The sequence below is a fragment of the Lactuca virosa genome, chromosome 3 (genome assembly GCF_052849685.1).
Source record: "Lactuca virosa cultivar CGN04683 chromosome 3, Lactuca_virosa_CGN04683_v6, whole genome shotgun sequence".
NCBI classification, from domain to species: Eukaryota; Viridiplantae; Streptophyta; class Magnoliopsida; order Asterales; family Asteraceae; genus Lactuca; species Lactuca virosa.
In genome coordinates this window covers 80,617,770-80,642,384 of record NC_136428.1, presented here as the reverse complement: position 1 = coordinate 80,642,384, position 24,615 = coordinate 80,617,770, and positions in this window count along the sequence as shown.

Below are 24,615 nucleotides of genomic sequence, written 5' to 3'. Positions count from 1 at the left end.
GACTTTGACAGGTGGAATTTCTAGAGTTTCGGTGGTCTGACACTTATGAGTGTTGAGCACATGAAAGGATAAATGTCCTTACCTGGGTCCTTTGGTTAATCGGAGACTATGAGTTATCGGGCCCTTTCTTGGCGAGACCTTTTGAATGGTCTTCTAGGGATTCGAGATCCTGGTGTCCTAAGAGTAGAGTTTTCTGGGCCTTATGAGTTGGTACCATGGTCACCAAGGTTGATTTTGGGTGATGTAGTTGACCTTATGAGTCTTAGATCATCTTGGGAGTTTTCTTCCTATAGTTTTTCGAGCTAATGGTAGGTCGGTCTCTGCCAGTTTTTTGCTGGTGGTTGAGCGAACTTCCGATTCGGGATTGGGGATATCGATCCTTGAGGATGGGTTTGTTTGGCTTACTCATAGTCAGTGGTACTTATGGTAATTTCGTCTTTCTCCCTTATGATTTAGACAGGTGTTTCCTGTGGTTAGGGACTGGGTCTGATGTTTACTTTATCTATTATGTCGATCTTGCGATCAGACACTATCTGTTCTTGTGACTGTGCTAAGTGGCGTCGGGTGTTTGGTTATTGGGGTGGTTCCAGGAGTCGGGGTGATTCTATTTCCGCTTAGCACTTGGTTGAGGTTTCCAAGAGGTTTTGGGAACTTTGGAGGAAGGTTGGAAGCCTTTCGGATCCCCTTAATGCCTTTTGCTCCCTGATTTTTAAATCTTTATCGGGACTAGGGAAAAGCGTATGGCAATTCTTACACCAGGACTTAGGTGTCTGGTTGCTAAGGTTTTTCCGTTACCGGCTGAAAGAGTTTCGTTACTTGGCGGAGTAGGACGAAAGTCTATTTGTAGTGCTCGGGGTTTATAAGGTGAGGATCAAGCCTGTCCGTGCCAATTGACAGCATTGGACTTCTTGTTGTTACGTCGATTCGAGGAGTACTGTTTGTTAGGAATGACAGGGTGTTCTATGTTCATATTCTTATCGTTGCTAGTTTTGTTTTCTTTTTTTACCATTTGGGGATATCTCGTTTCTGCTTGTTAGGTGTTCTAGTGACAGGGGGTGCTATTATAAGGCAAGGGAATTCGTAATCCGAATTTTGCCAAGTCCTTCCACTATAGATGAAGGTGACCTAGCCGTACATACTTAGGATCTTTTAGAGATGGTTGATTGTGGGGTTCTGTCCCAATCGTTATTCATCCCAGGGACAGAAAGTAAGGCGGAATCGCACGTTCTTAGTTTGCGGAATCCTAACCATAGGCGATACTAACGTTCATATCGGACCATCATGGTTCATTCGTAAAGATTCCTAGCTTCCTGTAATTTAAAGGATTTTCTCTAACGAGACAATAGTTTTTGGATTGTGTTTTTAATTGACAAAAACTTTTGTGATAGATCGATGCTTAAGTTTATCGTGTAACGTACCAAAAACTACGGTAGGGTTCCTTGTCGTCAACTCTTGTCTAGTCGTCGACTCCTTCATTAGTCATCTTCGTTGGACAATCTCTCTTGAGATGTCCTGTTGAACCGCACTTGTGGCAAACTGAACTTACTTCTGGGTTGCGGGTTGGAGTGACGTATGGGGCTGGGGCCCTACACCAGCGGGAGTTGTGCCCCATCTTGTTGCACCTTTTGCAACAAAATGTCTGGCAGACTCCCCAATGATGGTATTTGCACTTGTTGCAGGGTGGATTGTTCCCAAGGTATGATTGTCTCGATGGGGGTGGAGTAGGGTTAGTAGGGGTAGGGACTGATTCCACTTGTTGTCTTTTAGTAGGCCTCTGAGTCAAGCTGCCTCTTTCCGTTCCAAACTTTCGTTTCTTGAGCTTAGGTTTAGGTTTTAGGGTGCATTGGCGAGTCGTCCTTCGTTGGTTTTCCTGGTTATTGTTAGCATTAAATTTACCGACACTGCTTCCAACTTCGCTTGTGTCGTTGGCATTGAAGTATGCCATGACGGCTGCCACAGCCGCTGTTACAGTGGCTTGGAAAGTGGCGGAGTCTATTCGTAGGATCGGTGCATCTTCAGGATACTGGTTAGCTCCATGGTAAGACATGACCCTATTACACACGAACAGTGAGCTCGTAAGTATTTGTAACTAGTTTCAAGTGGGTTTACTCCTATAATCTTAACGTACTGGTGCTAATTGTGTCAACCTGCATCCCCATGATGCAGTTATGGTATTGAGTGGGAACATGTATTGTCTGGCGTAAAGTCCGTCAAAATAGCACATAGCTAGCACTATAGTTAACGGATTCGGTTGTATGGATTCTTAGAGGATTTACTCCTCTTGGTTTACTACTACTGGCTGCGATTAAGGGCATTATGAACCTATGGCGAGTAGTGTGGTGATCCTCTTTTGGCGCACAAAGTTCTTGGCCATTTTACTTATACTATGAGTGTCCTTTTTGTATTCCTTATGCTGCTAAGGCTGTCCTAGCCTTGATTGCTATGAGTTGTGGTCTCCAAATGACCACTGCCTAGTTTTCTGGTCTTACTTGTGGGTTTTGTAGGCGATTGGAATGGTGTTCTTGTTACTTGTGGGGGATCAGATTAACATTCCAATCTGTCACACCCTCGGACCAGACGGCGGAAACGTCCGGAGGCGGGTGATTTCATTGTGCAGTATCATAACAATTGAATATAAATGAAACAGAGCAATCCAAACATCATACATTGAGATAACAAACTTACATTGTTTACATATTATATTTGTTCTTCGAATTACAAAAAAGAGACATAAGCAGGAAAAATCCAAGCTACATCTAAAAGTCCTGCATCCGCGTCCCTTGTTACCTGCTTACTAGATCCCGGAGAATACAAGTCGTTTTGAAAAGCGTCAACTAAAAAGTTGGTGAGTTCATAAGCATTTTTGTACAAAATCGTTTACACTTGTTTAGAATCGTTGTTATCGTACTTTCAGAAAATCCGATATTTTCTATGAAATTGTTTGAAGTCTTGCCTTGAAAATCATGAATATGTGTATGCATGTCATTACTTTTATTCATCCTTATAAGGAGTGATTTTGAAAAGTACTATGATTTGTAAAAGCGAGCTATGTACGAGAATAGTTCTTTTGAATAGTAATAGTCAACCGTTTCCAGAAAAATCCCTTATTTTCAAAAAGAGAATATGGTTGAAAATCTTGTTCCTCTTATCGAGTAAAATTGAGTGTGCGTTCTAGTTTATCGTTATCAAAATCGTAGAAAATCGTTTTCTCCAGAAAATCCTATATTTTTTGCTATAAAATATTCATAAGTTCTAGTTCCAACTATGTATATGTGTGGGTTAATTTATCGTTTTCAAAATCGTTTACAAACATTTTCCATAGAGTCCTACACTTTTTAATTTGTAAAAATAGCAGTATTACGACTCTATACATGTTAGGAGAAAGAATCAACATGGCAATTGTGGACATTCTACGCGATGAAAAAGGACAGTCAACGCAATAAATGCGGACCATCACTTATCTTGTATAGGATGGTCAACACAACGTGCCAAAAATTTATTTATGAGGTTTTTTCTTACATAAATTTCTAGATGACATAACATATTCTAGTGAGTCGTTATAACCATACTAATCTGACGAAGTGCCTGTTTTGCCGTTTCTCAGGCGCCCTCGGTTTGGAAAAGACATTTGTCACCCTAGACTGGCTTGTATAGTTGTAGCGAACAACGAAGGTGCGGGGTGTCAACCCTGTATAGATCTATACACAAATTCCCGCTCTCCCTCCAGGAGACTCTGGTTTTAACTCCTCACAGGACTTAGACGTACACTAATATTTTTATATTTAGGTACTTTTGAGATTTGTCTGACTAGAATATTAACAACCTTTTGAGCAATCGTTAGAGATCCATTATTTGTTAGATAAATAATGAAATTCGTACTCATTGAATAGAAATGTCGTTCTCGTTCCATATCGTTGATTGTGCTCGTTAACTGGGTGTTCGTGTTCGTTCCTTTTCGTTTATTGAAAAAAAGTGAGTCATTTTAGTCAAGAGAAAAAGTGTCAAGTTATAATTTATATAAATTTATAACTACCGGTTATGACACGCATTTTCTGTTTTATGTCATATGGAACATTACTTATGTTCTTGGAGGTTCTATGACAGCAGCTTATGACATACAAATATTTATGTCATAAAGGCTCTATTTGATATTTTCTTGACGCAAACTTTTATATTGAATATTTACAAAATACTCCCTGACAGTTTGCAAAATAGTCACAAAGTTTCCTTTTTCGAAAATTACTAGAAATGGTGTCCACTTATCAAGATCCCTTTTTATAACTTATATCTCTAGACATGAGAGCATAGATAAAGGGGTTAAGTTGGACACACCCAATAGTTGGGAGGCTCTTTTGTACAAAGTATCCTCTGTTCTTTATGAAATTTAGAAATCCTTCCTTCATGAGTATATTACTAAATAATAATTTAATAATATTTCACACACACATACAAACATACGTATATGTGCAATGATTTAATAATCTAGGCAATATTTCACTTGTACTCTCCCCCAAAAACATTAAAACATTAAAAAAGGCGGGTATGAAGCTCACCTTGAGTGATTTCTTTAGATGAATGCTGAAGAGAAACGGTTTTCAAGTCGAGAACACTTGGTAGGGGCTTGGAGAGTTGAAGATCTAAGAACAATTATGGTGACCTTTGCTATGAGAGATTCATAATTTGAGTGAAGGAGTGAATAATTTTCAATGTAGGATGAGAATACTTACTAAATGAGGGTTTCCCACTTTCGATCAAGACACCAGCTGGAGGAGAGGTGTGAGAGGACAAATAGTTGACTAGGTATGGATGAATAGTGACTGGCGGTTGTCCTATGTGGGTATGGTGGTTAACTTGAGTCATACTTCATGGAAAGATCAACACTTAATCTCAATATCTCACCCACTAGATGTTGTTCTTAAGTTGAGATTTCCCCCAAAATGTGATTAAAATATGAATATATATGATATTATATGTCAAAATATAAGTTTGGGTGAAAATCCCATGCGAAAATCATGAAAAACGAGCTTAAAACGCAAAAGTGGTCGAAAACTGGGAGAAGGAAGCGAACATGTGAGGGTTTCGGAGTCAAAATCACACTTCCGGAGCCAAAAGTGAAAATTCTGAAGTTCTTTCATGCTTTCCGAAGTTGGGAGTTCGAAGCTAAGGCATTCCGAAGCTGAGATGGGAAATTGTCCTGTTCCGGACCAAGAGGGTTCCGGACTAAGAGGGTTCCAGACCAAGAGGGTTCCGGACTAAGAGGGTTCCGGACCAAGAGGGTTTCGGACTAAGAGGGTTCCGGACCAAGAAGGTTCCGGACCAAGAGGGTCTTTCTGAGTTTCCTCTTCCGGTTTTGAGCTGTTTTCGACTAAGGGAGGTGCTTAGAGAGTTTTGAGATACATGGAGAGATTTGGGAGAGATTTCACATTCTTGGAGAGATTTGGGAGAGATTTCACATACTTGGAGAGATTTCGAATATGAGAGAGATTTCACATACTTGGAGAGATTTGGGAGAGATTCGATATACTTGAAGAGATTTGGGAGAGATTTCTCACACTTGGAGAAATTTGCATTCTAACACTACATGGCTCATTAGGAACTCATATATTACACTTAAAAGTGTTAGCACAAGTCTCACAATAGTCCTTGCTTACTTGAGGACGGAATTTCCTAGCCAAAAAGGCTAGTTGTGACATATTAAGAAAGGTTTAAAACACTTATCAAATGTAGAGTAAAAAGTTTTATACTCTTGTACATTTGAAATTGGTGAGTTGTGATGTCTTGAATAAGACAAAGACCAACTAAGACCAATTGTGTGAAGTGTTAGTCTTGATTAGAATCCGCGCTAACTCTTGAATATTTGTTTGTCAAGTAATGTTCCTTGACAAAGTGAATCATATATGTCAAGAGGTCAATGGGAGTCTTAAAGATCTTGACAAGTTTCAAAAACGGATCAAGAATAAACCTATTGTTAAACACTAGCACACGACTTGAGGTTTGAAACCTATCGTGTTGACATATTCTTGTTTCTGTGCCCATTCCAGTTGAAGTTGAATATGCATGTGAGTTCTGAAAGTTCTCAATTGGTTGCATAACAACCTAGAAGCAATGGTAGGACCTTGTGCTTCCAGGTGGCAAGAAATTAAGATTGAACAAGTTTAGTCCATATAAGTTTGGATTTGTCACTAACCATGTCTTGTGATTATGGTCATGACAAGTTCACATGGATAGGAACACATACACCATAAAATCTAAGTGTCATAAGGGTTCTCTTTGATTCATTAAAATGATGATGAGGAAACGCTTTCATAAGTAGATTTTTAGGAGATAGAAATTTTGATATTTGCATTCTCAAATTTGATTATGATTTCGGCATCCCTCTTCATAATTCGAATTGTGAGAAATGGCAAAGGTCTAAACATTTGAGACTTATTGCTGTAAGTTCTTAATTTGTAAAGACACACATGTGAGCTATCTAAGGAAAGGTGTATGAGTTTGAGAAGCCTAGATAAAGTCTTATCGAAGCATCTCGTATCAGAAATCTGAACTTTGGTAATGAAAGTCAATAAGTATTGATTTCTGGAAGTCCAGCTGATTTCTGAGTACATGTCAAAGCTAGTGGGGGCATAAGTGTTATGCTTATAAGGATGTAATTATTATGCTAGTGGAGCATAATCAATTATGGTGAATATTGCAAGTTAGCAATGTTAATTATAGAAAACAAAGGTTTCAATTCGCAAAGTTGCAAGGTTTGAAAAGTTGTTTTGCTATAATTAAGGGAGAGGAATTTATACTTCTTTTAAATTCTAAAAGCTTAGACTGAGATTTTAATCAAATTTAGTCACACACACACACACAAACATATATATATATATATATATATATATATATATATATATATATATATATATATATATATATATATATATATATATATATATATATATATATATATATGAATGTTATGTTGGAATGGTCCAACATAAGGAAATTCTATAAATAGAAATGTTAATTACGTTCTCAAAAATTTGATTATGATTACGGCATCCCTCATCATAATCAAAATTTTGAGAACATGGCAAATACAAATCTTATAGGAAAAGACTGATTAAGTATCATGTCTTTATGTTAGACATTATGAATCGTATCCCATATGCTTCGGGTATAGGATCGATTGCATATGTTATAATATTCTCGTGTTCTAATTTTCCAAATGCCTAGGGCATTAAGAGGGAAAAAGGATTAGAACTGGATATGACTAAAGTGGTTAAATAATTATTAAGGACAATCTAAGGTTCGCCAAAGATTGATCGCTTAAGGACAGATGGAAGTATAGTAATGGAAGAACCATATTGACATTATTATGAAAATACAGGAGTCTATTAATAATGATTTGTCGTATGGAAAATATGGAATATTTCCATATTGGGAGTTGAAGAATAGATGAGAAATTTAGAAACTTTTATGCAAGAAGGATGTTCAAAGGCATGTACTTTGAATTCGAGATTTCATTTCCATGGAATTGTCTTGTAACAATCTCCAAAGGAATATTTTGTAATATCATTGGTCAAGTCTCTGTGAATTTTGGCACCTAGACATTAAAAAATAATCATTGCGTGATAGTTTAGAATCTAACACTTTCTAGCAATGACAAGAATTTGGAATTATTACGCTTGCAATAAGGATTTGGAATTGTGAAATGAGCATTATTGATATGTTTTCAATTGATCTATTTCACAAAGAAAGGACCATAGACAAACATAGTGTGCATGCTTAGTGCATGGCATAACTACTGTTTAGACAAACATAGTGTGCATGCTTGGAGCATGGCATAACTATTGTTTACTTCAAGTATTTACTTGATTATTCGAAACATCATACAATGAATAATGAGTAATCAATATGACTCAAAAGTTTTTGGGCTATATAGGATTAGTACTATTCTTGTGTTTCACTTTGCATGTTTTGACTTCCCGAATAACTAGGTTATTTAAACCATCGACAGTCGATCATACTTTGGAAGTAGGTATTGAGGCAAGACTATCATGAATGGGTCTGTAGTTTGTCTGGGACAAGGTGGCTGCAGTGTTCATGAGTGCTCCTGGAATAAGATTCGAGTATTGGATTCAACCCACTCTCATTTGAATCACTTTATGGATTTTATCACGAGTGATCATGAGACGATAATATCTTATATTCTTGAAACCAAGACATGTGAGTTGTAGTTGCAATTTGGTTGCACATTGACATATGTAAACGCACCAGTAACTTGGTGTGATAAAACATATCGTTGTGTGTGATTCGATGAGTAAGTACAAGCCAGCATTTGGGTCGAATTGTATTCGTTCCTTTTACCCCATGTGGACAAAAGCGATATATGTGGGCCCCTCGATGATTTAGCACTGACATCAGGCCTGGACTGATTAGATTTGTTTAATTAGTCAGTCGTCATAAATCAGAAATCGGGAAACAACAGATGGAAAGAGACAATGATTATAATCAATGTCTAAATCCATATGATATCTAGAATGGAGGAATATATGATCCCTTATCTAATGGACATGTCATTGACTAGGTCAGAGTTCGACATCGGCTTTTAAGAGCTGCGATTGCTAGTCGGGTTGGAGTCATGCTTGTAATAATAGTTATTAGACTTATCCAAGTGGGAGACTATTGGATTAGGTGTTTAAGCCCATAACTATTATTGGTATGTACTTGACCCGAGAGTAGCATGGTCCATTTGGGTTACATGGCATCGGAACAATTTGGATACACCTTTGTGAGAAGAGGATATTTATGATTTATTAATATATTATAAGTTCTAATATATTAATATGAAATAATATCATTTAATTAGTATTGATCAAGAATTAGTTTGTAATTAATTTTGTGATCAAAAGAGACTAATTAAATAAATGGGGATTGATTTGGTAAATCATTCATTCTTATAAAGTGGGCTTATGATCCATAGTTCTTCATGTTGGGCTAAACCCATGTGGTGACCCATGGATAATCCATGGAGGTTAAAACCCATGGATCATGAGGAATGTGGAAAGTCATGAGTTACATTGTGTAACCCTAATATGCACACTATATAAGAAACCCCAAGGCTCATGAAATTGGCACTGAAGTGGGACTAGTGGAAACACAAGAGGGCAAGTCGATTTTATGAGTGCAAGTGTTCTTCTCTCAAGTTATTCCAATTGTTGGTGGTGTTGTGTGATTCCATTTGAGGTGCAACACTTGGGGAACTAAGTTATTAAAGGTCCAAGGCTTCCAACTACAACAAAAGGTATGTTTTCTAACCTGTTTTATTACCCAAGTATCAAACTTTTGTATGCTAGTTAGGGTAATACCTTGGATAGATCAAGTTTGCATGTATAATAAAGAAAACATAGATCCAAGGTATTTAGGGTTGCATGTACACCTTAGGAGTGTTAGAATGCTCAAAACCCAACAGTATAAGTGTTATGCAGAGATATATGGTCTGTGATTCTGTTTTCTACTGGGAACTTCAAGTTATTAGAAGCGGAGTAGTTAGCTGGGAGATAAGTGTACTGGATTCAACAACAATAATTCAGTTTGGACGGTCTGTCAGGGAGTCAGACCATCTCGAGACTTCAGATTCCAGATTGAGTAAATGTGATTATGTTGCAAGGAATTCATTCATCTTCAGGTTGTAGAGCCCTGCGAGGGTTGGTTTCGGTTGCCTTGCGAAGGCTGGAGTATGCTCGTGGTTGTGGTCGTGTTGCTTAGGTTGTTTGGCGTGTCGGGAATGGCAAGGAATGATTTCGAGGACAAAATCCAATTTAAGTGGGAGAGAATTGTAACATTCCATTTAATAAATAAATAAATAAAATTAATAATTGAATAATAGCCCTAAAGTCGTCATAATTTATCAGTGATAGCCTTGGGAAGTTAAATGATATAATTCTATTTTTTTTGGAATTTTGAGGACCTATATTGAAACTTTTGGACTTGAATTGTAATGAATTTTGGAAGTTGAGGGCTGTTTGGTAATTTGTAGGCTTAGTTTGAAAAATATTTTCTAGAGAAGGGGTTGTTGGGTAATTACTAAATTTAAATTGAAAAGAAAAGAGATGGAGGGGTTGTTAGTGTTAAGTTGGTCAAATGTTAGAATTGGACGGGGGCTTAAGACCCGTTAGCCTTCCTTCCCTCGTCCCTTACACAACTCAAACCCTAACTGTAACATCCTGGAATTTGCAGGTATTTTTGAATCCTCCCTTTATTATTATCCTTGTCAATTTTAGTCCTTGGGGATGGACGGTTGAGCCATGAGATGCCCTAATGGCTAAAGTTGCAACTTTGGATCAGGAGGAGTACGCTAAGCGTACATAAGGGTACGTTGAGCGTACTAGGTGTGCCCTAGTACGCTGGGCGTACACTTGTGTACGCTGGGCGTACTCACATCAGGGTAAAACCGTAATATTTAGGGTTTGGGTGGTATATAAGTATCATTATGAGCTCATAACCCTTTACCATTCCAGCCTCCATAGTTTTGATCCGTTTTCCCCAAAGCCTAACTTCTCTCTTGAGTGTATGAGCTAAAAGTGTATGTTTTAAGTAGTTTAAGAAGAAGAAGTTGTATCAAGGTGTTTAAGAAGTGAGGCAAGCTTGAAGATCTGAGATTATCTTGTCCATTAGAAGCTCTAGGGGTAAAAAGCTTATGCCTTTATGCTTATATGATGTAGATCTTGCCGTGATAGCTTTATGACACCCTTCTTGTCCCGAAAAGTCCCAATATTGTGCATGTTATGTTTTGGACGTGTTAAGTTGTCCTTTAAGACCCCAGGAAGGCTTCTAAGTGATAAAAATGAGGTCCCAATGGCTAGAAGTGTCTCATGCAAGTGGTAGAAAGGTCTTAATGGATTAAGACATTGCATTAAGGACTTTCTGGATGTTCAAAGTCTTAAAGTTTGAGACTTTATGGCTCTAAGACACATTTGGTCGATGGATCTGGAATTTGGGCTTAAGTGCTTAAGCAATTAAGCACTTATTAGGGTTTTGGACTCAGCGAGGGTACGCCCCACGTAGAGAGCACTACGCCCTGCGTACGCAGTCAACGTCCTCGTTTTCCAGTCAATGAAAGGCTCGCGTACGCCCCACATAGCTTCGGGGTACGTCCAGCGTATGCCCTCTGATGGGTTTTTGCGAGTTGGGCTTCAGATTTGGGCCACCTTTGGGCCAGTTTGGCTTGGGCCCTTGCTGGACTTTTTGAATAGAAGTGATTTGGGCCAATTTTGGAAGTGGATCTTAGGATGAGGACCAATTAGAGAGTTGGGCCCAATTTGGAAATTTGGGCCAACTATGGGCCTTGTATATTGGGCTTTTGGATTAAGTATTTGAAGTTGGGCCTTGGCCCAACTTAAGGAAAGGATAGAATGGACTATTACCCTATGTTTAGACCCTTGGTTAAGATTGATATTCCAACTGTTGACTTAGTATTCGTTATTTTGATAGTTCGGGATTTTCGGTGAGACAACGGTCAGAGACTTTCAGTCTACTTCAACACTACTTGTGAGGTGAGTTTTTCTCACTATACTCACGGGTCGAAGGCACCAAGTCCGGCCCTTTGGATTGTTATCCTGCTTTATTTATGTCGTGATCTGTTAGATCAGTATCCTGGTAGATAGGATGTTTTTATGTGGTTATGATAGGTTAGATTGGTATCCTGGTAGATAGGATGTTGCTATGCTTAGTGATCTGTAGACCGGTTTGACTGTCTGTAGACTATTATATGATTATTTACTATATGTGCATATGTTTGGTTGGTGATTGAGGCTTTTCTGCTTTATGCGTGAGCCAACAGACCTGGGCATTCCAACCTGATGGTTGTGGGCCGAGAGTATTCCATCTCGAGGATGATTAGACTCATAGTATGCGGGCATTCCAACCCAATGGTTGTGGGTCGAGGGTATACCATCCTGTGGATGATTCTGTTGGGTTTTGAGCATTCTAACACTCCTATGGTGTACATGCAACCCTATAAACCTTGGATCTATGTTTTCTCTATTATACATGCAAATATTAAATATTCCAAGGTTTCATCCTAACTAGCATATTATGAAGCACCTATACTACAAAGTTCTAGTTAGATGACATACCTTTTGATGTAGCTTGATGTCTTCAAGCTTTAAGAGCTTAGCCCCAATAGTGTGGAAGCCTCAAGTGGAATCACAAATCACCAAAACACCTTGGAAAACCTTTAGAGAATATGGATACTTGGCTCATACTATGAAATCGGTTATTGCCCTCTTTAGTGTATCCACACTAGCCACTAACATAATTTCATGAACCATAATACCCTTTATATAGTGTGGAGGATTAGGGTTAAACCCTAATACCCATGACCTTTCATTTCCTAGGATCCATGGGTTAAAGCTCCATGGACTATCCATGAAGACTTAGCCCAACCTAAATGAACTTGGCCCACTACACATATATATATCTAAGAGTCCATATTTAATTAGTTCCTTTTGATCACTTAATTAATTATAAATTAATTCTTGATCAATACTAATTAAATAATATGATTATATATTAATATATTAGAACTTATAATATATTAATATAAATCATAAATATACTATTCTCAAAAGACTATCCATATAAATTGTGTCGGTGAAGTGCAACCCAAATGGACCATGCCGGGTCGGGTCAAGAACATACCAAATATAGTTATGGACTTAGACATTAATCCAACAGTCTCCCACTTGGATAAGTCTAAAACTATTATTGAGTATGACTTCAAAAACCAACTGGCAATCATAGCTCTTAAAGCCGCTGTCGAACTCTGATCTTATCAATGAACTCTAACCTTTGTCAATGACTTGTCCATTAGATAAGGGATCATATATTCCTCCATTCTAGATATCATATGGACTGAGACATGGATTATAATCATTCTCTCTGTCCATTTGTTGTTTCCCGATTTTCGATTTATGATGACTGACTGATTGAACAAATCAAATCAGTCCTGGCTTGGCCAAGCACTCACATGTGTCATCGCTAAATCATCGAGGGGCCCACAGATATCGCTTTTATCCCGAAGGTAAAAGGAATGGATAAACTTCGACTCATATGGCTTGTTCTACTACTTGTTGAATCATACACAAAGGCACGTTTTATAACATCGAGTTACCAATGCATTTTCGTGCAATCAATGTATAACCAACTCATAGTAACAACTCATATCTCTAGGTTTGAAGAATATAAGATATTATCGTCTCATGATCACTCGTGATAAAATCCATGAAGTGATTCAAATGAGCGCGGGTTGAATCCAATACTCAGAACTTATGAGCACTCATGAGTGTTGTAGCACCACTTTGTCCACCAACTTGGACCTCTACAAACCAACCCATGACAGTCTTGATTCATATCTACTTCCAACATATGACCGACTGTGGATGGTTTGAATAACTTAATCATTCAGGAAGAGTGACTTAGTTATTCTGGAAGTCAAAACATGCAAAGTGAAACACAAGAATAAATGAATCAAATATGGTATCAAACCCTATGAATATAAATAAACACTTTTATTTAACACCATACTGATTACTCATTATTCATTGTTTCGGTTTTATCAACTTTATACTTGAATTAAAAACACTAGTTGTCCCATGCTCCAAGCATGTACACTATGTTTTTCTTAAACAATAGCTTTGCCATACACCAAGTATGCACTCTATGTTTGTCTATGATCCTTACTTTGTGAAATAAACCAATTGAACATAATTTCAATGATTCTAATTTCACACTCCCAAATCCTTATCGGAAAATGTGAGAATTTCAAATTCCTATCATTTATCGAAATCTGTTTAGATTTTAAACTTATATGCACTGACCCTCCTGTAATGAATATGTACAAAGTCACAAAGACTTGTCAACAATCATTATAAGGTATTCCAATGGAGATCAATTCCATGGAAACTAAGTCTCATATTCAAAGTACATTGCTTTGGACATGCTTCTTGCATTAAGTTTTCTAATCTTACACAGATAACTTCCACCTATGGAGACAAATCCATATTCTCATTTTGACTATCACTTCTGAATAAGAGATGCCTCTTTTCATAATATGTCAATATGGTCCTTCCAAAATTAGCACTATACTTCCAACTGTCCCTGAGCAACCAATCTTTGGTAAACCTCATATTGTCCTCGACAATTGCTTAATCATTTTAGTCATATCCAATTCTAGACCTTTTCCCTTCTTAATGCCTCTGGGCATTTGGAAAAATTTAGAAATGACAAATATTATAGCACATGCAATCGATCCTGTACCCAAAGCAAATGGTACACGATTCATGATGTCTCACATAAAGACATGATTCTAGACCAGTCTTTTGCTACAATATTTTTATTTGCCATGTCTTCAAAATTTGACTATGAAGAGGGATGCCGTAATCATAATCGAATTTTGAGAACGCAATATATAGAATTTCCTTAAGTTGAACCAATCCAACATGAAATTCATATATATATATATATATATATATATATATATATATATATATATATATATATATATATATATATATATATATATATATATATATATATATATATATTCTTGACTAAGGATGATTAAGGTCTCAATCTAAGCCTTTAGAACTGAAATGAAGTATATCCTCTCCCTTAATTATAGCAAAACAACTTTTTCAATCCCTGCAGCCTCACGAATTGAAACTTTTGTTTTCTATAATTAACATTGCTAACTTGCAACACTAACAATAATTATCATGCTCCCACTAACATGATGATTATTAGCATAACACTTATGCTCCCACTAGCTTTGACATGTACTCAGAAATCAGTTGGACTTCTAGAAATCAATACTTTATTGACTTTCTTACCAAAGTTCAGATTTCTGATACGAGATGCTTTGATAAAACTTTATCAAAATCATACACCTTTCCTTAGATAGCATTCATGTGTGTCTAAACAATTTCAGAACTATGAAAAGGGATGCCGTAATCATAGTCTCAATTGTTTAGACCTTTAGCCATCTGCTTCAAATCTACTTGGTGGAAGTGTTTCCTCACCATCATTTTCATGAATTGGAGAGAAACCTTATGACCCTTAGATTTTATGGTGTATGTGTTCTTATCCATGTGAATCGTCAAAACCATAGTCACAAGACAAGGATAATGACAAATCCAAACTCATATGGACTGAACTTATGCAATCTTAACTTCTTGCCACCTGGCAGTACAGGGCCTGCCATTGCTTCCAAGTTGTTATGCAACCAATTGAGAACTTTAAGAACTCCTATGCAAAGCCAACTTTAACTGGAATGGGCACAGAATATGTCAACATGATAGGTTATAAACCTCAAGTCGTGTGCTAGTGAAGAACCTCAGGTTTTATTCTTGATTAGTTCTTGAAATTCTTTTTAGGATCTTTAAGACTCCCACTATCCTCTTGACATATAAGACTATCTTGCCAAATATTCAAGAGATAGTGCGGATTCTTTATCAAGACAAACACTTCACACAATTAGCCTTAGTTGGTCTTTGTTTTATCCAAAACATCACAACTTACCAATTTCAAATGTACAAGAGTAGGACACTTTTACTCTTACATTTGACAAGTGTTTTAAACCTTTCTTTAAGATATGTCACTCAAGTTACAATCTTGGAGTATGACTCTAAGAATTGTTTTGGAACGAAGTATGACTCATCTTCCTAATCTAACCATTTCAACAATTCATGACTCCTCTTCTTAGTCATAATAATGCACTAAGATGACCTTTAGAGGACTAATTGTGATATGATTTCTAAATCATTAAGATGATCACAAACATGATACTAAAGTACTCTCCCATCTTTTCAGATTTGAGAAACTTTTATCTTTTGGCCTAATTTGATTCTTCCCATTCGTTCTGCCATACATTGAGACTTTTCCAATGTTTCAGAATTATACTTAAACTTGTAAGTATAACCATATTTACTAAACTTTAGTAAATCAAATAGTCTTAACGAGCTTTGTGGTGGACATGACCAGTGCACAAGAATGTGTACTCGGTTCCTTTAGTCCTTCACTTAACTCACACATCCATGTGAACAAGTAATTAGTCTTGATTTTCCAATGCTTGAAAGTTCTCATTCATCATACTATTCAACTTGCATGATTCCAAGTTTCGGTCCAATTGAAACTTGGGTGATGAGGAACTTTCCTGATTTGGTAAATTTAGACACTACCACAAATGAAAGAATCAAATCCATTTTCCAATATTGCTGTCAGTGGAATCATATAAGCAACAATTTTCCACAAATACCATTGTAAGGATACTTCAAATAAATAAAATTAAATAATTTCCTTTTATTTTAAAACTTTGCGAAAAAACTTATCCTTACAATCCACATGGAAAATTGTTGTTATCTATTCCTTAGCAATATATCATAACTTCTTAAGCACCTGCTTAAAATTCTGATGCGATCGAAATCCACCTTCACGATCAGAATCAACATATACTTCCTTTAAGATTTCTCTCTATTCTTTGATTCTTAAAACATCAACATGTGACCCAGTCACATCATGTAATGAGGATCTCAGAATATAACTTAACAGAGTTAGATAATGGGCTCTACCTGATGTAGAGTCAAACTTATTGACTTTAACATCCTTAGGTAAATTTGGCAGCTTTGCAATCAACGCCCCTTCCTTTGGCAAAATAAACATATGGACCCTTTGGTAATGGGACTATCTCAAACTTAGCCTTTCTCTTTACCATTTGGTCAACCGGGTTGACTATGGTCCATCCTTTTCCATTGGGAAGAGAATGCTTTTTCTGGATTTCCAGTGTCACCATTGTCACTGTCCATAAAGTTTTTGGGAAGTTGATCTTCTAATCAAATTTGCTTTACTATCGTTCCAAATCATTGCTGATTCAGCAGCACCAAGCAAATAGATATGATCATTAAGGTTCATGTCATAGTCTGTTTCATAGTAGTCCCAAAGGAACTCACTATGTGACTTAGAAAGTGATTGAACATCCAACTTTCTCAAGACTTTGACACCTAACTCTCCCGGCTTGTCAATATGTGACTTCATCTCTAAGATGTGATCACACATAGACTTTGCTTGCCATTAGGGCTTGAGTGACCTTGAACTTGTGGGTTAGGGAGAATAATTGGAGGAGGTGGAGGAAGAGAAGTATGACTTCCATGAGCGAAACTCGGGAAGTCATATTCATTAGGAAAGCTTGGTTTGGGAAGATCATTGTTGTCTAAACCAGACATCAATAATGGGAGAAATTCACGTAAAGTTGATTTAAGTCCTTAATATAACACCCAATATGATATATTAAGGCTAGGACCCAACAAACTATTTTATAACTTGGAAGAGGGATGTCGTAATCCAAGCTATAAAATATTTGAAGGTAGGTGAATGACTATTCACCAATTTCCACCAAGATAAACGAAATGTATTATTAGGTTTTAATTGGTTTTGAAACTCCTAGATTCTTTTGAGATTCATTGAACTTTTCAATGGCATGTTTCAATCTCGAGTGTGCCCTTCAGGTTTTGTGACTGGGATGCCGAGGATCACAAAACAAGGTGTGAAGTAACCATGCAAATATACTTGGTACCCTTAATATTTACCCCTCAATCGATGTGCCGGTTAACCACACACGCTCCAACGATAATATGATAAACATTAAGTTACCCTTTGCCTACCTTGTTAAGTCCAGGTTAGTGTGCCGGTTAACCACACACGCTCCACTAACAGCTTAAACAAAGTGCAAAGTGTAATTTCATGGATTAGCACCTTATTCACATTTTCCTAAGTAACTAAGATTGGGAATTTATAAAAGGTTTAGTTACTTAGTATTTATCATTAATACTTTTAATGAAGGGAGAATTATAGTCCTTGTCCTACCTGTTCGGCTAACGACCCTCCACCAGTCAAGGAAGCGGTGGGTGAGAGTGGACACCCATTAAACTGCCATTTTATAGGCAGTAACCTTATACCCCCCTTATAGACCGGCTTCGTGAATGAGGCCTACTAATGGTAAGACGACTTGCTCTTATACATATAATATATTAAACTTTTAATATTATAATAGTATAAGGGTGTATTTTAGACATTTAAAATACTTGGTGGTTTAATCTATTAATTAAACTATACTCTTAATTTAATTAAATTTAAACCATGTCGTTATGGAATTATTAATTCTCTTTTAATTAAACACTTTAATTATCTATTAATAAAGTCCATAAGAGTTAATTGAATTATTCAATAAAAACATCATAATTCCAATTAATAAATTCAAAATTAAAACCATTTAATTAATTGTTTAAGTTATGAACCCAAGAGTTTTAGAATTCAATTCTTTTTTTTTATCATAAAAATACTTTTTCTAAATTCCAAAACTTGAGGGCAAACTTTTTTTGTGGGCCGAGAGTATTCCATCTCGAGGATGATTGGACTCATAGTATGCGGGCATTCCAACCCAATGGTTGTGGGTCGAGGGTATACCATCCTGTGGATGATTCTGTTGGGTTTTGAGCATTCTAACACTCCTATGGTGTACATGCAACCCTATAAACCTTGGATCTATGTTTTCTCTATTATACATGCAAATATTAAATATTCCAAGGTTTCATCCTAACTAGCATATTATGAAGCACCTATACTACAAAGTTCTAGTTAGATGACATACCTTTTGATGTAGCTTGATGTCTTCAAGCTTTAAGAGCTTAGCCCCAATAGTGTGGAAGCTTCAAGTGGAATCACAAATCACCAAAACACCTTGGAAAACCTGTAGAGAATATGGATACTTGGCTCACACTATGAAATCGGTTATTGCCCTCTTTAGTGTATCCACACTAGCCACTAACATAATTTCATGAACCATAAGACCCTTTATATAGTGTGGAGGATTAGGGTTAAACCCTAATACCCATGACCTTTCATTTCCTAGGATCCATGGGTTAAAGCTCCATGGACTATCCATGAAGACTTAGCCCAACCTAAATGAACTTGGCCCACTACACATATATATATCTAAGAGTCCATATTTAATTAGTTCCTTTTGATCACTTAATTAATTATAAATTAATTCTTGATCAATACTAATTAAATAATATGATTATTATGTTAATATATTAGAACTTATAATATATTAATATAAATCATAAATATACTATTCTCAAAAGACTATCCATATAAATTGTGTCGGTGAAGTGCAACCCAAATGGACCATGTCGGGTCGGGTCAAGTACATACCAAATATAGTTATGGACTTAGACATTAATCCAACAGATTCGATCCATAGTATGTTGGCATTCCAACCCGATGGTTGAGGGTCTGGGGCATTCCAATTTGATGGTTAATTGGGACCATAGTATGCTGTTATTATATGTGTGTTATTGTTGTGTGGGTATTTTGGGGGAACTCACGAAGATTCGTTCTTACAGTTGTGGATTTTGTTTCAGGTACTTCGGATGATCGCGGGAAGGCGAAGGCTTGATCATGCACGTCCTCATTTTTCATGTTGTGATTTTTGGGAAAACTCTGATATTGGATTATTTTGAAAACAATTTGTAAACAATGGATGGTTTTGAAATGTTTGAAAAGTTTAAATTTTACACGAATTTTATGGATTTTACACTAACCCTAAGAGATTCTCCGGCCGCCACCATGCCAAATCTCCAGTTTCCAGCCGCAGCCGCCTCCTCCTTGTCGTCGTCGTCGTGAGCCTCCAAATCGGGTAATGCATCGCCGCCGCTGTTTCAGCAACACACAAGCTAGCTGGCGTCGAGTGTGGGTTGTCAGAAGATTGAAGCTCGTGAGTGTCCTCCTTCTCTCCGGTTGAGGCGCTCTCATCCTCTTCGTTTCTTCTACTCTTGCGTGATCACGCCCCGTCGCCGCCGCTCCGAGTGGTGGTCCATTTTGTTGACTGTTCTCCTACCATTGTACGCCACCGTAAGTGGGTGGCTATGTGGTTCTATGTTTCAGGTGTATGTGTTGCTGCTACAAGTCGAAGGCATGCGTATGTATTTTTCTGTTGGCCGGAAAACGTGGAAAGACCACCATGACAGCCAACCATGGTGGCTGCCACCTTGCTGCCGCCATCAGCCACCATGGATGGTGGTTGTGTGTTTACTATGGTGCAAATATGAGTGTGTTTTGTGGTGTGTTGTTGTATGAACAACCTTTGTCTGAGAAATCAAGGAAAAATCCCCCACCACCACTGGAACCACCGGAACCACCGTCGACCACCACCGCCCGAGGTGGCAGTGGGTGGTGCCCAGCCTAGTGAAACCATAATCATCCTAAAACTTAACCATTGGACTATTTGGCATGTGTTTGGATTAGAAACCCTAATTAGGGTTTAGAAAACCCTAATCTTGGAGACTTTTGTTTAGGACTTGCCGGGACCCGCATTTTGGATCGTTGGATTGGAATTATGAATTACGCGCGACCATATTGTATGATTGACCTAGTAGAATGATGGACTTAATGGATTAAGTCCTTAGTGGGTTAAGTGTTTTTACTGAACCCTAATCGTCATTTTATGTGAAAACCCTAATCATGTTTGGGCTTCGAGTTGGGGTTTCTTTTGGTCTTAGGTGTTTGGATTCTTGTTGGGCCATCTGAGAACAACTGTATGGACTAGGATATTTGGATGGGCTTTAGGGTAAGGCCCATGTAAGGGGTTTAGGCCCAATTTGGAAAATTAGGCCATATTTGGGCCTTGGAGGATTATTTGGCTTTTGGGCCTCCAGAGTTTGAGTATGGGCCTTGGTCTTGGACCAAGCTAGGTTAGGGGTAAACTAGTCTTTTACCCCGAGTATGGGCTTATTGTTATGCTTTGGCACCCAATTATTAATTGGGTGTTGTTTTGATGATTGACAGTTCGGGGATCTGTCAGCCAGCAGTCGGGGTTCGTCTGTGTGATTCGGAAGTGTGAGGTGAGTCTTCTCACTATATCCATGGGTCAAAGGCACCAATGTTGGCCCATTACTTGTTATGTGGAATGCTAGTTGTCTTTGTAACACTTACATGATAGACAATGGGGGAGCTCATGGCATTTGGATATAAGACCATGGAGGGAGCCCATGGCATTTGGATATAAGACCATGGGGGTGCCCATGGCATTTGGATATAAGACCATGAGGGAGCCCATGACATTCCCGGTAAAGACCATGGGGGGAGCCCATGGCAACTATATGTATGTGGATGATATTCTATAGATGATATTCTATGGATGATATTTTGTGGATGGTATTTTGTGGATGATATTATGTGGTTGTATGCTATGTCGTATTTTGGGGAAACTCACTAAGCTTTGTGATTACGGTTCTCAGTTATGTTTCAGGTACTTTGGTTTTCAAACGGAAGGGCTCGGGATGATTGCAGAGCACACACCACCTGTTTCAGCCTCTTGTGAACTACTATGATTTGTCAATATTTTGTTAAAACTTAATTACTCTGATTTTGTGGGAAAGACATGTATTAAGGATTTATTAATTTAAAAACAAAATTTTTTATAACTTGATTTTTGGGGTGGTTACAGTTGAGTGGGTCAAAGTCGAAGCCCAATTTGATGTCCCAGCAGTTAATGATCCCAAGGAGGCCACTTGCTTCCATTGTGGCGAAAAAGGGCATTGGAGAAGAAGTTGCCCAAAATACTTGCATGACTTGAAAGATGGAAAGGTCAAGACGTCCTCATCAGGTATTTACACTATCCAAATCAATAAGACACAACTTTCTCATTATTGGGTCCTTGACACAGGATGTGGTTTCCATATTTGTTCTGATTTGCAGGGTCTAAGCGGAAGTGAGGAAGTGGAGCATGAGAAGCTCAATCCGATCATGGGGAATAGGCGATCTTCACCTGTTACCAAGATTAGGACTTATGGGCTAATGTTTAGTAGTGATGTTAGGGTTGATTTATTGAATTGTTGTTATTCGTCAGAAATGACGCGAAACATTATTTCTTTTCATAAATTGTTCAGACAAGGTTTTAAATATTCATTTGATGATGATGATGGTTCAATTTATACTTTTAAAAATGGTGTGTTGGAATATTTTGATCTTAGGACATATGATGAATGTGAATCTTGTCTATTGGGCAAGATGACAAAATCACCTCTCACTGGAACATGTGAAAGAGGTGAAGGATTGTTGGACCTCATCCATACGGATGTGTGCGAGCCATTCAGATCCACCACAAAGAATGTTAATCGAATACTACGTGACATTTACGGATGATTATAGCAGATATGGTTATATCTACTTGATGAAACATAAATCAGAAACCTTTGAAAAGTTCAAAGAGTTTAAGCACGAGGTCAAGAATAAATTGGGCAGGAAGATAAAAATGTTCAGATCTGACAGAGGTGGTGAGTATCTTAGGTGTTGTTTGTTTTTTTTTAAAACCGCTTCTGAGCTCTTTTCTCTGCGCCGCGCAGAACACATGCAACAGTTGGGCCTTTGCAGTTGTTTGTTTTTTTAAAGGCTTCTAAGTGAAAAACCTCTGTCAGTGTGATTCTTGGTGAGCTAGTGTACCAACCACTTTAAAACACTTCTCAACCCTAATCAGAAAAAAAAGGACGGACAAACAAAAAAAAAAAGACAGCGCCGCTCCATCCTCTTCTTCTCTCCATTGTTCTTCCTTCTCCACAAACTAATCGTCGGCGTCATCCCTTCGTCGGTGCACCTTGCAGGTATTTTTTCTCGTCAGCGCACCGCTGCAGCCTTCTTATCGTCGACACGTATGTTGTTTTGCTGATATGCTCTTTTGGTCATCGATTCTCATATGCTGATTTTGTGAAATCGATTCTGATATGTTGATTTTGTGAAATCGATTGTTGAAATCATTTTTCTGGTTTGCTGAAATGTTGAAATCGTTTTTCTGATTTGAAAAACCCGGCTACTCGATGTTGTCTCCTTCCCTTTATGATACAACTGCCATGGATGATTCAAAAACACAGAAAAACAAATAAAGAAAGACAAACTTTTGGATTGTTAATTGTTATAATATATTGAAATGGTCATACTTGATAACTTTTGACTTTGATGACCCAATATTTTTTGACTTTAGACACCATACGTTTACATTTGATTTTAATTACTTCACTCGATTTTAATTACTTTAATGAACACTTGAATGCTTGAACAGATAACATTCTAGAATCGACTTTAAAATTTATATAAACTTGATATTTGTAATTTGAAGGTGAGTGATTCACAGTTATGCTGCATATGCTTTGACCAATTATGCGTCATTGAAGTTCAAGATTGTGGTCATCAAATTTGTGACCTCTTACGGGATTGAATTACGGAGCGAGACGTGTGACATAGTTAGGGATGAAATTACGGGGCGGTTGATGCAAAATATGAAATAAATTATTTTAAATGAAATTGTTATTGTAAGACTAATTTGATTGTATGCATTTTATTTCATTACTGTAAGGCTGGAATTATTAAAATTTCGTTGTTAAAAAACTGTTTTGAGTGTATAAAATCAATTTATTTAATTTTCAGTTTATTACAGCATGTAGACGTAAAAAAACAAACAGGCTTTTTATTACATTCTACAGACGTTTGGTCCACCTCTTCTGCTACAGAGGATTGCAGATGTGGTCTGTAAACTTTATAAATTTACGTTTCGAAAAAACAAACAGCACCAAAGTCTGATATTCTTTTAGCACAAATCTATGTAGATGATATACTATTTGTTTACCATAGCAACTTACTTTTAGTTTTACAACATTGTAATAGAAAATGGAACTACATTGATATCTTAACCAATTTTGTGACCAAACTGATTTGTTTATTAACCAATAAGGCTATTTTAACCAATTTTAAGACGTCCGCTTTGTCCAATTTTAAGCATAGATTGTGTTGTGTTTTATGGTGTTTTGAGGGTGTGTTGTGTAACTCAAATATTTTACACAAAATAGCAGCATACTTATAATTTTTACCCGTTAGTAAAGTACATATACTTTTTACCGATAATAATATGTAACGTATAAAATACATTGTTATTTTGGTAGAAATATATAAGTACATTGCACTTAAAAACTTATAAGTACATTCTTACTACAAGTCAAAAATTAAGTAAGGTAAGGTTTATAATAATTTAATAAATGATTAAATGCAAGAAATAGAAACATAGTTTCATTTATTTGTTTATTATAATCAACACCATACCAGGCATTAGATCAAACAGGTTTTTGATCAGCAAGTGATGATTTTAAAAAGACTGGAGCTTGATTTATTTATGTGGGTCCTCAAAAGAATGATCACCAATAATCTGCACAGGAGCAACTTCCATCTTGGAAGTGATGGAAACGTTTGGAGTCTCTCACAGTTATCAATCTTTTTTTTGGCTTTGGAGATTAATTTCATAAAAGAGTGGCAATCATCACACATCTTCCCTGATTTCATTATGATACAGATTGGTGCCATGTCATGTGTATTGAATAGCGCATCAGCTGCTGCAAGCTTCTCGCTGTGATAACCATCACATGAGTCATCCTCAAACTCATTATGTGGATTAATACTAGCAAACAAAGACTTGATCATTTTATGATGCTCATCAAACTTTGGATCTCCCTTGACAACCGAGTCAACAAT